This window comes from Mchenga conophoros, linkage group LG10, assembly GCF_057382185.1.
Source record: "Mchenga conophoros isolate Kocher_MC1m ecotype Shallow Benthic linkage group LG10, M_conophoros_male_GT1.1, whole genome shotgun sequence".
NCBI classification, from domain to species: domain Eukaryota; kingdom Metazoa; phylum Chordata; class Actinopteri; order Cichliformes; family Cichlidae; genus Mchenga; species Mchenga conophoros.
Genome location: NC_140535.1, coordinates 2,208,676 through 2,226,460, shown reverse-complemented (window position 1 = coordinate 2,226,460; position 17,785 = coordinate 2,208,676).

Sequence of the window (17,785 nt, the reverse complement as noted above, 5' to 3'; positions counted from 1 at the left end):
TGGATCCAGGGATCTGAAGGCTGATAAAGTGGAAATATTTTCGGTAAATGTATGAAGTAGTCATCTGGATAATTGGTTCGGACCGCTGACCGCTGCCTTCACCACTCTCCGCACAACGAAAGAGTCAGGGATCATTCTTTCCAGCTGTAGTGTCTCCAGCTTGCTATAATAATGTCTTCCTGAGCCAGGGATAGCTCAGAAGGTGGAGTGGTTGCCCCGTGATCGGAAGGTCGGGGGTTCGAATCCACTGAACGGCTACCCTGAGGTTCCCTGAGCAAGGTACCATCCCTACACACTGCTCCCCGGTGCGCCTGCTTAGCGGCTGCCCACTGCTTCACTGACTGAATGGGTCAAATGTAGAGAGAGTAATTTCCCCACGGGGATGAATGAAGTATGCATTATTATTGTTTTGTGATTGGATTCAATCATCAGGCTTCTTTACACAGGAAAATGGAAACGCTAGAAGAAAATAAACTCAAGAACTAAATGACAAAAGTTATAAAATAGACTCAAAATCCAGTAAGCCAACACAATCAGGCTTTTATAACGACTGTTTTATAGCACAGGTATTTTCCACACACCACACAAGCCTGAGAAGTCTGTAACAGGATGAAGCTGAGGGGATAGGTCGATCGCAGATCAACTATTATGCCACCTGAAAATGCATTTCTGCGTATTTATCTTTAATTACCAAGTCAGAATGCAAAACTTCCTGTTTTCCTCTTCAGACAGCAGATGGTAGTAATTAAGGAATCGGATTAACAAAATAGAATCGTGCATATTATCACACACTCCTCATTTCCAGCTTTTACCTTTATCCCATTTGTGCATCTTCATCCTTTTTATCTTGTCTTGTCAGGGAAAAGGCTCAGCTGGGATGTAGTGACAGTATGGGTGCAATACAGCTTGATTTCCTGAGCACTCATAGCAACAAAGAGATTCCTTTTCCTCCTCCAGCTGTGCTAGCAAACCCTATAATAGCCTTTATTACTTTAAATAGTTCTCACCCCACTGTATCTGTGTAGCTGCACTATTGCCTCTTTGTTCTGTGTTGTTGTGTTCACTTGGCAAATAGGATTTGTTGATGCTATTCATCAAAGGTATAGTGGGGACTACAATGTCTCTAACACACTGCGTGTGGGAGGTATAATATTCATCACTAATGACTTGTCCCCGAAGGCCTTACAAGTGCTTAATGACCTTAAAGTGCAAGCAATACATGACAGGCATCTGACATGCTCGCTGCTAAATTGTGGCACATGACCTGCTGTTTAAAAGCTGACCTAAATTATGAATAGCTTCAATGCGTCTCTACTGTCACATTAAAAAAAGAAGAAGAAGCATTTAAAGCGTCCACAGGCTAATGTGTGAATATGTTTCAATGGAAAAATTACTTTTTAAAGCAGGAAAGTGAATTAGTATGATTGATTATACAGATCAGTATGAGTGAGGCTTGTACCTGTAATGATGACAGCGTGGACTGAAAAGCCTCTCTGGATTTAATATATGGGGCCTGTCAAAATCCTCTTAGCTCGTGGCTCCTCAGTCGGCTCACACAATCAATCATTGTTGACTGTTTGGGCTTTGGATAAGACTCGCATTCGCCGTCACAGAAATGTGGAAAGGACGTCAATTTTAAATAATTTACTGATTATTTCAAAAAAAGTTGTTTTACAAAATGTGAATGGAAACAATTTAAACCCTCTGAAACGAGCAAAGAAAAAACAATCAAATGTTTGAAATGGGAAATTGAATTTATTTGTATATTTTGAAGATGAAATGATCATTTTGTCTTCAGGTCCAGCAGAGTTTCTTTTGTGAAAGCTAAGTCAGAGCTAACATTAACCTCCTAAGACCCGAACTCTTCCACAGCAGCATTTTTAATTTCTCTTTGAGTTTTGGGCTGATTGGGGCCCGATGAATGTAAAAACAAAGAATTACCAGATTTTTTTTTTTACCTTACTTTTGTTTTTAGGAAAAATCAGAGCCACATATGAGGATATTCATTTAAAATTTCGATAGAACAGTTGCAGTATAATGTTCTCGTAAGTGGACATCAGGCCCTTGTAGAGCAAAATTGAATATTTTGGTCCAAATAACCCAAAATGTGATCCTAGGTCCTATAGGAGGTTAAAGGTGGAGGACGTAAACAAAAGTCAAGAGGAAAACTGCAGAGAGCTTTAGCATCCTGTCAAAGACGTCATTTCAACAATTCAACAATTTATGAGCAAAACTGCTCCACCTAAAGTTTCATTATCTGCAGTACACAGTACGGTAATACTGTTAAAAGCATCAGCGTTCAGACAAAGGCCACACGCTCACACTGAACTATATTTGGACCTTCAGACAGCAGTGCATTCAAAACAGATGGACGGTTGTGTTGGCAAATTTAAGACCCAGTCACCCTCAGTGGGTCCAAACCCAATTCAAGGGAAAGAGGGAAAATGTGACCAATCAAAATTTGAAATTAATTTTGGAGACGCTGCATTTTAAACAGGACGGGGACCAAGTGGTTTTTAGCTTTCAGTTCAAATTCCAGCTTCTGTTATGGTCCGGGGGTGTATTAATGCACATGGCAGTCCCATCAATGCTGAATGATATCTAGAGATTTTTGAGTAGTATATGATGCCATCAAAGAGTCTCAGTGCTTATTTAGCTACCCTGATGGCCTGTCTGTAGTCCAGAGCTGCTGCTAACCAGAGAGGTCCTGAACTGGTGAGCAGCTGAAACTCAATATCAAGCTGGAAAAACGTTTTGCTTTCTAAAACCACAGAAATCAGTTTCCAAATGCTAAGAGTGATGAAGAAGACGAGACGGTGGTAAACATGCCCCTCATGCACTCTGTATTGCTGAGTTCTAAGTCAGCACGTAGTTTCCAAAAACTGTTTTGTCCTGTATGATGAAATCATTTTAAATTGAGGGTTTAAATCATCAGCAAATCATTGCCAGTTGTTTTTATTGAGATTTTATTCAAAAATCAGTTTTGGGGGGATTTAAATGCACTAAAATCAAACACTGGTTGCTATCAGAGCAACAGAGCAGAGTACAGCATGTGCCTTGGTCAAGATCAAAGCTGCTAAAAGTAAAAAGCTATTTGATAATCCGTCTATCAGTAGAACATTCTCTGTGAGTATATTTTCAATAACTACGACCTTTCTGAAGAACGAAGGTGTGCAGAAGGAGTCTGTTTAGCTTCTTGCACTTCTGTGTCCTGGAACAGCGCGAGCGTGCTCACAGTCGGGTTGGTGGTGTAATTAGTAACACCATTAACTGCTGTGAAAAGGTGCTGTTGAAGAAGTGAACAAATAATAGCTGGCTGTCACGGGTTCTTTTAAGTCTTAGAAGGTAAGTGCAGCATTTATTTAACGCGTGCCGAGTTTAAAATACAAGTGCGGCTTTGATGTGTGCGGCTCTGGAGGCATCTCTGTGAACTCGCACTCATTTGAAATGCCAACGATGACCTTTCGCTGCATGTTCGGCTCGAAGAGGAAATCATTTACACGTGTATTCATTATTTCACCAGATGAGTCGATGCACTTGAGCTGTTATTCTTTCTTTTTCTCTCTGATGCTGGGCTTTTCTATATCTGTGCATACACACCAGAAGAAGCGTCCAAACACGAGGGCAAGGAATGATATGAAAACAGATGGAAACAGAAAATAACACAAAGCAAACACGCTGCTATGTTTATCTCCAGCAACATGGACCACAAATAAGTTCTTTGAATGACAAGTACAAATATTGAAAATGATAGCTGACCTAGTAAAACAACAGCATACAGCTTTTTAAACTAAAGATGCTGTCAGATGTGAGCACGGCAAACAAAGCACAGAAATGGTGTTATTTGAAAAGCACATCTACGGCTCAATTACAGAAACATTCAGCACTAACTAATTCATGAGACGACAAGTTCAACATCAAGTTGAGCCACTTGAGATAAAACAGACTGATTTCAGTCTGCTTTACTCTTGTCGAGTACAACTGAGGCCTGAGAGAAGCATGTGTTTTCAATTCCAGTATAATGAAGTCATGGAGTCTTCAGAGGGACTGTGAGGTTGGGAATGTGTTGCAGTATTTCTGCTATTACGATGTCAAATTCATAAATAATGAAGGTTCAAATTAAAGCCGGAGCCTGGCTCTGGTGCGGAGCCGTGTGTAAATTATTCCTCGGACGTGGATCACTCGTTCAGCAGTCTGTTCTTGTTTCTCGAGCTTACGCTGTAACGATGACCTACGCGTTCATTTTTTCCACAAGCTTCTCCAGAGCAATTCGACACCTTTTCTTGATTTGTCAAAGTTTCTCTCGCTAGCAAATCCAACCCATTACTCACAGCTACAACTGACATCCACTGAACAGGCTCCCTTTGAAGGTTGCACGATGCAGGCCCCCACCTGTCACCTAATACTTCCTGTCCTTTTGTTAACCTTGGGGCTACCGCCCCCACCCAAACCCTAGAATACATAGAGTGTGGAAACAGTACAATCCAGTTTTATTTACAAAGTGCTTTAAATAAGTATGTAAGGTAAACACCCCACCAATCAGATGACTCTGATTTGGCACACTTTGCAATTTGGCGACAGTGGGAAGGAAAAACTGATTTTTAACAGGAAGAAACCTCTGTCAGAACCGGGCTCAGGGAGGGGCGGGCTGATAAGAAGGTGGGGACTTAATTTAAAATTTTTTTTTAAATCTAATTAGATTTTTTTACCAGTTTAATTTCCAGTGAATAGCTAATAACGGTTAAGAATTAGGTTACAGCCTTTCATAAAGAAAGGTTTTATTTATAAAAGTTTTTATTTTCCCGCAGGCTGGGGGGGTTGTTTTCCAATTACAGTGGCCCATCTCCCCTCAGGGCAGAGGACGCATTAGTATTACCATTAGAGATCCCTCCCTCTACCCCTGCAGTAACTATGCGATGCGCACAACATCACCTTAAAAGGATTTGTAAGCTTCTAAATGAAGTGGATTGTAAAAGACAAAATAACATGGGTAATGTTTTTCCTTGCATGGTGGGCGCGGGAGGTTCCCAGGAGTGAGGGGAGGTGGGAAAAAGATGGGAAAAGGGGCGAGACGTCTACAGTACGACTCTGTCCTTTGGCTTGCATCACTGGAGAGGAGTCATTAATTTACTGACCCACCAAACACAGCAGAGCGTTACGGAGGAAGCCGGCGTCATCAGAATCAAGCCTCCAGGGTGACTATGTTTTTACAGCATGTCTTTCATTATGTGCCCATAAACACACAGTGTAGCAGAAACATGGAAACTGTTAGCTCTGCTAACAAAACAAAACATCTACACAACAAGAGTGAAATCACATGTAGCACAGAGTAGCAGGCAGCCCTGGGGATAACACTCGTAATGCTTGTTTCTGTTTTCATAATGGAGAGGCGTTGTTCCCAGACAGATTATGGGGATCAGAAGGATGATCTCTTTCCAGTAAACTTCTCTTCTGAGGATTTGATCTGGTGCCCAAATGATATGGTTTGCCTTTAAAAACACAATCCATGTAAAACAAAAAAGAAAACGTAAATTAATACGTAAAGATGTCGATCAGAAGAGCGTAACACGAGATCACTGTGCATTAGTATGACTCTGATGTTAAATCTTGGAGTTACATACACTTCAGTCCCGCAGGAGCTGCAGACGCGTCCTCAGAGATATTGGTCCATGCTGACATGACAGATTTGTTGACGCTGTATGTTCAAGAAACTAGCCTGAGATGATTTGAGCTTTGTGACGTGTGACATATTATCTTGCTGTATACAGGTTGTGTTACCGAGGAAAACAGGGTCACATACATCATGACAAAGAAGGATGGCAGCAGCTGGCAAAGGCAACAACTGTAGTCATATATAGTATTACATTATGTTTAAATTCAAAGTTTCAGAGGGATTCTGATCATTGCTTTTCCATTTTGTGGAATCAAAAACACCGGCAATTTAAAATGCCCCAAGTCTTTGCAATCACACTAATGCGCATTCACAACATGGAAACTGAAATCCACGCAATTAAAAGCGGATTATTAAGGGTGACACTTGTTTGGTTCCAGTGAAAGTTTTATTAAACGCCGAGCAAATCTCTTCACTGAGATTCCCACGAGACTGCGCAGACGGTACGTGCTGATGGGGAGCAACAAGAAGCTCCATCTGTACTGGCTCAGCCTCGATCTCGTCCATATGCCAGCTGCAGAAAATATCTCTGTCTTGACAGGGCTGCTTTGCTGCACGCTGCAGCTCAGATGAGCTGCTCTCAAAGCACACTTTCATTTTTATTGAGATAAACGACAACTCGGGCGCTGGATGCTGTCAGGTTGTTGTGTGGTGGGAGGAGTGCAATTTATATTTATCTGAAAAACACATTTTTAAACTGACGTTTGACTGATATAATTGGACCAAGTTGTTTTCAAGTTACATTTGGATTTGCATGGGATACAGGTCAAAGCAAATGGAACAATTATAATTCAAATATCGAGTCTCTCTCCCAACGTATCAGTTTAATCATTTAAACAACACGTAAACATGAGTTCCAATCATTAAAAAATCAAACACATGCACACACAGCTCTACTCTTCTACTCTTAAGTTGCTGTTCAGGACTGATGCACTGCCAAGTGATAAGTGAATCTCTGAAAAAGGCATGGAAACAGAAATCCTCCTCCTTAATGACTGAAAATGTCACATTGCAAAATAAATCAATTAAATTAATCAGTCAGTAGAGGAAGTCTTACTGATCTGATGATTTCACTTTTAAACTGTCAAATTTTGGTCAATGCAAACTCAAAACACTGCTGGTAGTTTTACAAGTTTTATTAAAAAACAGCCAGCTCTCAATAAGGAACAAATCTGAAAACTGAGACTTTGTTTTGACAGCAGCGACACAACCGGGAGCTCCGTGGGAGACGAGAGGAGACGTTAGCTGAGGCCAGGGTGGATATGCGTTTTGTGGAAAGAGGTGGAGAACTGCATTAGCTGCCGTACTCTTTGGAGGGCAGGCTGGCTTTCAGAAGGGTGAATGGTGTGAAGGTGGAGAGTGGGCAGGCAGGTAAGTCTTGGGTAACGTCCTTTCTCTAGAAGCGGACACAGAGGTAGCAGACAAAAGAGGCCTGATTATCACCATGGCAGTAAATCGACGCAGCACTTAAATACTCGTGAGATGATGAGGAAATCCTGAGCAGAACTGCACAGAACCCACCGTTCTCCCTAGAACTCAAAGGGACGTTTAGTGTGATAGAGGAGCAGAAAAAACACAAACCTCCGGGGCGTGGCCACACCGTGACAGCCATGTTTCCGATAATGTTCACGTCAAAGCAACACATGAGGAAAGATGGGAAAACACCTGCTCTCATCTACTTTGGCACAAAAGGATTTGTTTGTTTCGAAGGCCTTGCAGAGTGAGCTACTGTGAGCGAGTCGAGTGCCTCTGACCTTGCTGCTGTCTGAGTAAACTGGTACACGGTTCACAGGTTTTGTTTCTGCTGGCTAGGTGGACACTGTAACGCCCGTGCGCACTGATCTGAGTGTGGAATTCTCAAATCAGATGAAAAATGACTCTCATACTCCTGGCGTCGTCTGTTCAAACGCATCGGCGCGAGCTGACAGTGCAGCTGCCATCTCCCGCTGCAGACTCTTTATGCAAACCCCAGTGTCCCCGGCAGTAAGTGGTTTGCTCATAGAAAACAAGCCAGTGACACCCACTCAAGCCAAGCAACTGTAGACAGCCCAGATTTAGTCTGATGATGGGCTTTTACGTGATTAGCCACAACATTACGACCACACAGCACAAAACGTCTGAATGAGTGTTTGTAAATCAGACATCCTGAGGCTATGCACTCTTATCTCTTTACAGGTCAGCTGCTGGAAAAAATACAGTAAAATGCATTTCATTATTTAGAATCCACTCTCCTGCAGTCTTTAAATCCAGGCTTCTGACCAATCCCATTACCGAAGTCACTAATTATTTATTCTTTAACTTTATTCATGTAGGTATCGTAACACATTACATACTATGAACGAGGCAGCTCGTTAAGAAAACAGTGAAGTGTCAGGTTCCAGTGCTTTGAGGATTTTAATCATCTTTCAAATGATTAAAAAAATGACGCAAACAAATCTAAAAAATGAAAACATTGTGTTGAGATGGTGAAACGGTTTCCTGACAATGTGCTAATGAGCAATAAGCAGCACACACAAAACAAAGGCTTCGCTTTGCTCCGTTTTGTTTTAAAGTAGCAGATCATTTTACTCGCGTTCGCTAATGTCAAACTCTTTCATTAGCTTTCTTCTTTAAAAGCCGTAAAACATCAGGAGTCGATGTAACACAAAGTTCATTAAAAACCTGCTATGGAAACAAGTGCTTCTGATGAGCTCTATTAACACGGCTACAGTGAATATCATGTTCCTGAGGCAAAGTAACCGAGTTGGACTCTTTAAAAGTGTACCTAGGTTGCCATGGTAATCTGCCTCAGATCTTATACAAAGTTTATGGTGTATCCTTTTGCTCTTTATCTCTGAGCTTGTAGGTTATGATCACAGCTTGTAATTACACGCAGGCATCTTAGCGGCCCAGAGGTAACAGGATACTTCTGAAGGATTTCAAAGGCCCACGTGGCATCATAAATTCATTGAGGAAGGCAAGGGCATCGATTATGGGCCTGCTGTATCTTGACACTTACATTCAGCAGGAGTGCGCTCTGAATGGCAAGCTACAAAACAAACTGATAGACTGCTTGTGACAGATGGATAACAAAGTGGTCCAATCTGGCAACAAGGCTAGAAATACTGCAGGTTGTCGGGTCTTGACAGAGCTGGTCTGGGTGCAATTCGGGTCATGAAAAATGTTCTTTATGATCAATAAGCCATTCATCATTAACCACGGCTGTTTCGTGCTTTGAGGAATGATATGGGGGATTATTAGATTTCATCTAATCTCTGACCCACACTTCCAAAACCACTTCTACAACCTTTGTGACAGGGAAACTCACCGGCACGCCTGCAGCCCCAAAGACTTCTCCATCTCCACTGATATCTGTAAAAGTTATCTGAACAATGTGAAATCTCAACGCGTATGTCCGGCAAGATGGGCAGGGTGTAAGATTTGAGCCCAGCATTGAACAATGATCTGAGGAGCAGTGTTAAAGACAAAGCTAGTGCTGGCTGCTTAGCATATTAATGAGAAGCAAGCTTAAATACTGCGAGCGTACCATTAGTCACACACATTATAATTCTCCTAACCACATTTATCGAACCAACGGAAATCTATATCCCGCTGTTCTTTTAATTGCACTAGTTGAAAGGATCCCTCCGACTCTCTTGTAAGGTCAGCGGCACAGCTGTTGGAGAGAATTTAAGTGACTTGAGGAAATTGCATTTCAGAGCCAAGCAGCCAGGATAATGGATGATTTTATCATTTACATCAAGAAGTGTTTAATTTAAAAGCACCAAATGAACTGTTATAGCAACAAAAAGAATGAAATATTTACCAAACCCCCCCCACCCACATTTAATCCATGGCTCCACAGAGCATGAACGTACGAGTGGAAGAATTTCCGAGTCAGCAGCCACGGCAGACACGCTGGCTCTAATAACAGCCTCCCGTGATGATCCCTTCATTACACACTGATGGAAGTTCTTACCAAAACGGTAATGTATTTGCCCCTGGGCTCACAATAAACGTATGTGAAACAATGTTTCAGGTTTAATGAGCGTGAGCAGAGTCTGTAACTGTTTGATTACGTGTGTCAAAGAAAGATCGTTTTGTACTAATGGGCAGATCTGGATTTCTCTTACAGCTTAACATTTATGAGTCTGTGGACCAAAGTTCAAATGTTTATTTAAGGAAATTAAAGTTTGGTAAGAGGATGGAAATAAGTACACTTCCAGTAACACTTTATAATTCGGCAAGCAGCTAAGGGCCTAATTGCTCTCTAATTAAATTGATTTTTTTTTAATGACAGTGTAATTATATTTACCTATACAAACTTAAAGCATATCAAGCACACTAGAATGAGGTGGTAACACGTCAGGTTTTTACTGGAAACAAAGAAATAATTACAGTACAAGTTGAGTATTGCATAACTTCAGGTATTTTAGACACAAATTGTCATTTTTAAGAAGCGAAAAGCAAAAACTATTTCCCAAATGGCTGTATTAATGCTAACTTTTTACATGTTTATTTAATATTCATTATTTTCACATCCACAATAGACGAATGGATGAATTACACCCTTCGTCAGTGGCTGTGTTCCCAAAAATGTTACACTTTTCCTTAGATCTATATCTAGATAATGAGGTCAGCGTATGTACAGTATCCCTTTTCCTCACATGCGCACAGACACAGCTGTATCCTCACTGAGAAGTTTAACTAAACTGATAAGATGAGGCCGTTCATCTATAAACGGTAATGCTGAGGAGCCAGAACTGCAAGATCTAAGCAACATATCACTGAAATGTTTCTCTTGTATTGATAAGTGAAGCAAAAAGCTTGCGACTACAGTTTCAGGGAGGAAAATGGGCAAATTTATCATGTAACGAAACTGCTTTTTACAATTCTACTAAATCTCAGACTAAAAGTGGTCATAGCAACAGAGCCCAGAGATACTATACAGCCACTTACCTTTGCTATTTCTGACAGAAGACGTGCCAGCAAACAACTTGTAGGTATTTTCTGCACTGTGGTATTTCTGCTTCTGTAAAATATCTACTTGCTCTGCCTCGTTACAATGTTTCAAGCAACTTCAAGTCCAGGCGCTTTTCTTTCCAAGCTCCTTAGACTATGATGACCTGGATGACTGAGAACCGTCACAGACATCTTGTTCCAATGAAGTTTAAAAGAATGAATAACTCCATAAATACACGCACACTCACTCAGAGCTAATCATATTTGACACATTTTAAAACCAAGTGCTTGTTAAGCCCTAAAATATCACAAGCATGTTATAACCAATCAAAATTAGTTGCTCGCAGGACTGTGATGAAACACGTCACTATTCATTAGATTCATAGTATATAATCGCAGCGTGTATTGATGTACCTCACAGCACATGTGCAGTGTTGGGGAGTAACGGAATACATGTACCGCCGTTACGTATTTAAAATACAAACTATGAGTAACTGTATTCTGTTACAGTTACCATTTAAAAAGGTGGTATTCAGAATACAGTTACTTTGTTGAAATAAATGGATTACACGGCAGTCTTTTCGTGTTTCATATGTTAGGCTATGTCCTCTCTGTTTTTGGTAATTCCACGCCGGTGGAAACCCAAAGAAAACACGCATTAAGAGGTTTAAATGTCCGTGTCTCAATCTAATAATCTCATCTCACAATGACGTGAAGAAATATTTTTTAAAATGATTTAACATGAAGGCAACAGGCAGAGTGTTACAGGCATCGCCCTAAAGCATGCAGCCTGATGGGCAGTGTAGTCCGTGCTGCAGGGAGAATGGACTGCCATACCCGTGATGTGTCTGTGAGCGAGGAGGGAGAGAAAGGAAAAGTACGAGCTGGAAGCATGTAAATATAATAATAACCACTGCAGCCAAACAGAGAGCCTGACGAGCCCAGCTGTAAGTAAGCTGTTAAGAGTCCTGACAGGGACTAGAAAGAGAGAGCAGATTTCTCCTGTATTGGCTTCCCTTCATTGGCTTCCTGTTAAATCCAGAATTCAAAATCCTGCTCCTCACATACAAGGTCTTAAATAATCAGGCCCCATCTTATCTTAATGACCTTGTAGTACCATATCACCCTATTAGAGCGCTCCGCTCTCGCTCTGCAGGCCTACTTGTTGTTCCTAGAGTATTTAAAAGTAGAATGGGAGGCAGAGCCTTCAGTTTTCAGGCCCCTCTTCTGTGGAACCAGCTTCCAGTTTGGATTCAGGAGACAGACACTATCTCTACTTTCAAGATTAGGCTTCAAACTTTCCTTTTTGCTAAAGCATATAGTTAGGGCTGGACCAGGTGACCCTGAATCCTCCCTTAGTTATGCTGCAATAGACGTAGGCTGCCGGGGGATTCCCATGATGCATTGAGTTTTTCCTTTCCAGTCACCTTTCTCACTCACTATGTATTAACAGACCTCTCTGCATTGAATCATATCTGTTATTAACCTCTGTCTCTCTTCCACAGCATGTATTTATCCTGTCTTCCTTCTCTCACCCCAACCGGTCGCAGCAGATGGCCCCGCCCCTCCCTGAGCCTGGTTCTGTCGGAGGTTTCTTCCTGTTAAAAGGGAGTTTTTCCTTCCCACTGTCGCCAAAGTGCTTGCTCATAGGGGGTCATATGATTGTTGGGTTTTTCTCTGTATCTATGAAGCGCCTTGAGGCGACTTTTGTTGTGATTTGGCGCTATATAAGTAAAATTGAATTGAATTGAATTGACTCGACTGTACACCGTGTTCCTGTTTTCCTCTGAAACAATAAGTTCTGTTGCAGCAGCCTTTCAAATCCTCTCTCTGTCTAAAACTTGACCCAGACAACAAAGTAAAGCTAGTTTTCAGCTACGAGCCCGACACGAACCCGACGTATCAGCCAGAGGTCCCTTTACTACGGTTCGGAGCCGCGGACCTGTTTTATATACGCGAGGAATAGTTTCTATACGAGATCGCTGCAAAAAGTGCAGCCTTACCTAATGTCCACCTACTGTTACTCATTTATATTAAGATTTAAACATCTGGTTGGTGTTGGTGTGGAGAGTAACCTTCAGTAACAGTAATAAATCACACAGCAATAGGACATTCATGTAGCTGTAAAAAGCATGATAACATATTAAGTAATCCAAAGTGTTCAGAATACGTTACAAAATACATTTTGGGGCATGTAATCTGTAAATTGTAATCTGTAATCTGTAGTGGAATACATTTTTAAAGTAACCTTCCCAACACTGCACATGTGTATGAGTATTTTTTCCTCCTAGGTTATGACTTTAGCTCCATGTGATTGCAGCGATGGCAACGGGGCCAGAAGGCCTGGTGTAAAGTCGTACATCATGCCACTTCAGCTCAGAGGGGCGGGTGGGGGGTGGAGTGTGTGAAAGGCTTTCTGTCTGATGTATCTGGGAGGAGAAATAAACCGGCGAGAGAGCTGGAGGAAATGTGACGTAGGTTTGAGGTTGGAAGGAGGAGAATCCTCAGCAAGGGATGAGATCAGTGTTGGATTATGAGCAGAAGAACGTTACGATTATATTAAGTATTGGTGTTAACAGAGCCCAGGGCAGTTGCCTGAGTAACCAGCAGATGTACAGTTTTAATGTATAAGATGAAGAAATTCCGCTTTGATAAAAGACGACTGGTAGCTGGTGAAGCTACAAATTGTTTCAGATCCTGAAATGAGGGTTTACACCACCTCAAGATGCACCAATAACTGACACGTCTGCGTCACACCAACAAATACTGTAAGCAGAGGTGAGCTTTTCTATTTCCCTTCCCGATCTCAGCCTGGCTTCTCTGTTGACAGGATGTCCGTCATGTTTTATTCAGTTCCATGTCCTTGAGCAAAGCAGGAGTCTGAGCAGAAGGAAACACAAGTGAGACGGCTTCATTTTGCCCGAGAAAGAGAGCACACACACACACACACAAAAAAAAGGAAAAGATGAAAGATGAAATGTTTGGCTGGTATGCAATGCTCCTTCTCTTTAGTCCTTGAGCAATGATGCACTGGCATTGTTTAAATAAGGTATTCTCATAGACCTGCGAGTGATGAATTGCACTGTCAGTTGCAGCAAAATAAGAACAGAAACCTTTCTCTGAGAAATAATATGCCACAGACGCATTACCTCCTCCTGCACTGAAATGTCTTGACACTGATTATATACACTACCTCTAAACACAGATGACTTTAATAGAAGAAGAAATGTGATAACAGGCGTAGGAATATGACAGGGGTTTACCTGGAGGTAAGTCTGTAAGAACAAGGGTGATGCTGTAATGCTTGTGTAGCTTGTTTGGATGCAGCGCGAGTGTCAGAGTAAGGATTCTGGGAGAGTAAGAGCAATGTAACCAAGCGCCTGTCAAATTATCCCTTCACTGCAATTACACCAGCATGCATTTCACCACTTGTCTGTTAAGCAACAGTTGCTGTCTCCCGTCAAACCTTTGCCCACCCCCCACTCGTGCCTCACGGCGCTTCGGCTACAGTCCAGATGTGTGTTCGCGCATAATAGGTGTAAGTTAGAAACACGGCCGGTTAATATAAGGAGCTATGTCACAGAAAGACAGCAGCAGAAAGGTGGCATGAGGGACAGAAGAGGGAACAAAGAAGCAGCAGGAAGGAGGCCAAGCGCCTCAGCACAGCTGCACTTCTGCATATTGTTGGTAGCTGTTGCATCAGCGTGGAGCAGAACAGAATATCTGGAGATTTGAAAGCCGGAGCATTGTTTGGCTTTTCTGCCAAGCACAATAGAGACACTGCACACCGACTGTTTGAACGTCACCTAAACACACTTCACTGACGACCGTTTATTAGACAGTTAGTATCAGCACTGATATTTTTGGAAATCGAACACTGATGATCTTCTTCTGAGAGCACATGTGAGAAAAAGCAAAAGGAAATGGAGCACCACGGTGCCGAGCGTGTCAGACAGCGACTGTCCTGTTTTTGCTGATTCCTGTCATCAACCTGCTGAATGAAAAGGTGGCCGTTGCCCTTGTTTGTTCCATGTAGTTACCTTTGCTGTGACAGGGTGAAGCTGACAGCACTATGCCTGAGGGAGAAAAAAAAGCATCATGTTGACCCTGAACACCACCAGCTCTGAGAGACTGAATGTCGACCATCACAGGAGACGTACGCTAGATAAAGACACGGTTGGCATACAGCTGCACAAACACACATACCAGCGACGGCTCATTATATTGTTTTATCTCCATGTGTTCGAACCTCCTGCAGAGCAGCACAGGGAAATGTCCCTCTGTAACACACCTCTTCACACAGTAGCTAAAAAGGAGGTCGTCCCTTCATCACGGGAGTTTTAAAATCAGATACCTATATGTACCATGCAAGGCCATTTTAGACTATTTATTTCATGAGCATGCATTGCTTTAGATTTCGCTTTAAGTCCACAATCCTAATAAAAAGAATCACTAGTTTGCACAACATAAAACATATCACTGACTTAAAGCTGCCACAGTTCTCTGACTGTGCTGTTTTTCCTGTCTTGGATTGTTAGTTTATGTATTTGAGTCTTAATTTATTTTATTGTTTGGTGAATTTTCAGATGTTTTGTTCCAATTTCTCATTATTCTAGTTTTATGTGACTGTTAAGTGAGGCATTATCAAGTCTTTAAACCAGTTCTACTCATTTTAGTTTTTAGTTCATGGCTGTTTGGCAGTGATGTGTGGCTCCGTCACGTTTGCACATTCACATAACAAATGTTGGAGGTTCCAGCTGGAGATGTGAAATGGCTTTCACCATAAAACTGCCAAATCAAACGTGTGGAGCTACCTGCAGTGGAGACGAGTGAGGAGTAGACTGTCTCATACTCATCACATCCATTCTGTTTAGTGTTGTTTGTTTCCTGTTTTAATTTGAAGGGTTGATAGTGTCCTGTTTGGCTTCCTGTCTGCCCTTCAATGGCTCCCTGGTTAGTTTTGCCTGTTGTTAATCGCGTTAGCCGGTGTTTTCCTCTCCCTCCTGTTTCTCATTAGTATTCAGTCTTCTGTGTATATAGAGCTCTGTCCACAGTCAAAGTATATGTTGTTATTTCCTGTGTATACAGCTGTGCTTTGGATTATCTTCATATCTTTGGACTTTTTATCCCTAAAACTTGAATAAAGGGCTCCCTTTCGTCACTTTCGTCTCATCTTCTGTGTCCTGTACTTGGTCCTCGATCTATGTGGAAATGAAGAACGAAGAATAAATGCTACTAACCCAATCAAAATAAGACATGCATGTAAATCATGTGTGCTGGATACAATGTCATGCTTTCATGTCAGTCCTTCCAATACAGGGCTACCTTTGCAGTGGCTATGACTCTAAAATAACAATCACAGAGAACAGAGCTGCAGCTTCTTGCTGTAACAGTGCAGCCTCAGTTATGCTCCACATAGAGCCAAACCACAGGAGCACATATGGCTTTGTATAAAATAAGCTGGAGTTGGAATCCACCAGACACGCTATTTTTTATATATCTAAATCACATTTATTATGTTCTTATTATATTATGTTATATCCTCAAAGCAGAATGCATCAGTGTGATGTTGTGTCTGACAGAATTAACACTCTTCGTACCTCTGAGTGCAATCGATACACATCATGCGAGTGTGTCGATCTGGTATTTGCAGACTAATGTGTCTGCGAGCGCTGTTGCATCTGTGTGAATCAATGAAGCTTCAGCACATGAAAAGCTTTGGACACATTCACTGAGAGAAGCTGTTGTGCCACTTCCTCATATCTCACGTTTTCCTTCTTTTTAAGCCTCCAAAATGAAAACCAATGTACTTTGGGATAATTTTCCTCCATAGGAGCCTCCGTCAGGATGCGGTCTTCATGGATCATATCAAGGTTTGAGCTGAAAGTGCTGAAATGCTGTTTTTGAACTAGGAGCCAGTCATTCTTTGTCAGCCTGTCAGACACTTCTTTGCTCGTCAGAGGGAAGCACAGATCAACACTACAGACGAGTGTATCCAAAAGAAACAACCGCGTCACATATTGAACATATGATGCAAATAAGCAAAACATCTTGGTGCAACCGTGTGCATGAATACGGCTGCAGAGGTGCAAAGAATCATCTCTCCCAACATGAACTGTCTCAGTACATCTTATGTAACAGTTTCACAGCATGTTTGAGTCTCTATGCTGATGTAAGAAAGGCCGTATGAATTTATAGTAACCAGACGAGTCAAGCTTTATTTACTCTTTCTAGATCTGAGAAACTACGAACACTAGTATGAATGTTGTAATGTTAAACACAAGAACATGACAGAAAAAGACAAATATATTTATGTCTATTCTGAAATACCCAAGACTCTTGAACCTCATAACATTAACACCACTCTGCAAGCAATTTCATTTTCAATTTTAGAGCCTGAGTCACAGTCCTGACAGCTGCCTTATGAACCAAAGTGAAGAATGAGAAATTGCCTTCATTGACTTGAAAGCTCCAAACCACTGATGTCACAGATGTCTAACACTTACAGCCATTTGTTGGTGACATTCTCAGAACGTACTAGGTCAGGCGACAGCGAGAAGAAAATGAGCATTTTAACAATCTTACAGGCACATTTGGTTTGAAGAAGAAAAGGCAAACATGACTCTTAGACCTGTCTGTGGACCTAACTCTGTAATAATATGGCAATAGTAGGAAATGAAGGTGGAAGTTTTTACTACTTAATTACATTATTCAAATAATTATCTTGTATTAACAGCTCAGTAATATTACATTGAACTTTATGTAATTGTGTAAAAACACGTGAGCACGAAGAGAACGATGAGAAACAAGGACACGCCTATAAAATAAAACCAATTAGTAACAGTACAGAAATGTTTTGGTAACAATATGATAACCTGGTAGCAATAAAATGGCAACATCTGTGCTTTCAAATGTTTATAACCATCTATCTATTTATTAGTAACCAGTGTTGGGGAGGAATGGAACACATGTACTGGTGTTACGTTTTTAAAATACAAAATACGAGTAACTGTATTTCGTTACAGTTACCGTTTAAATCGGTGATAGTTAGAGTACAGTTACTTTGTTGAAATAAATAGTTTACACTGAGGTCTTTTCCTGTTTCATATGTTAGGCTATCCCCTCTCTAATTTTGGTAATTCCATGCATTGCCGGAAACCCAAACAAAACACG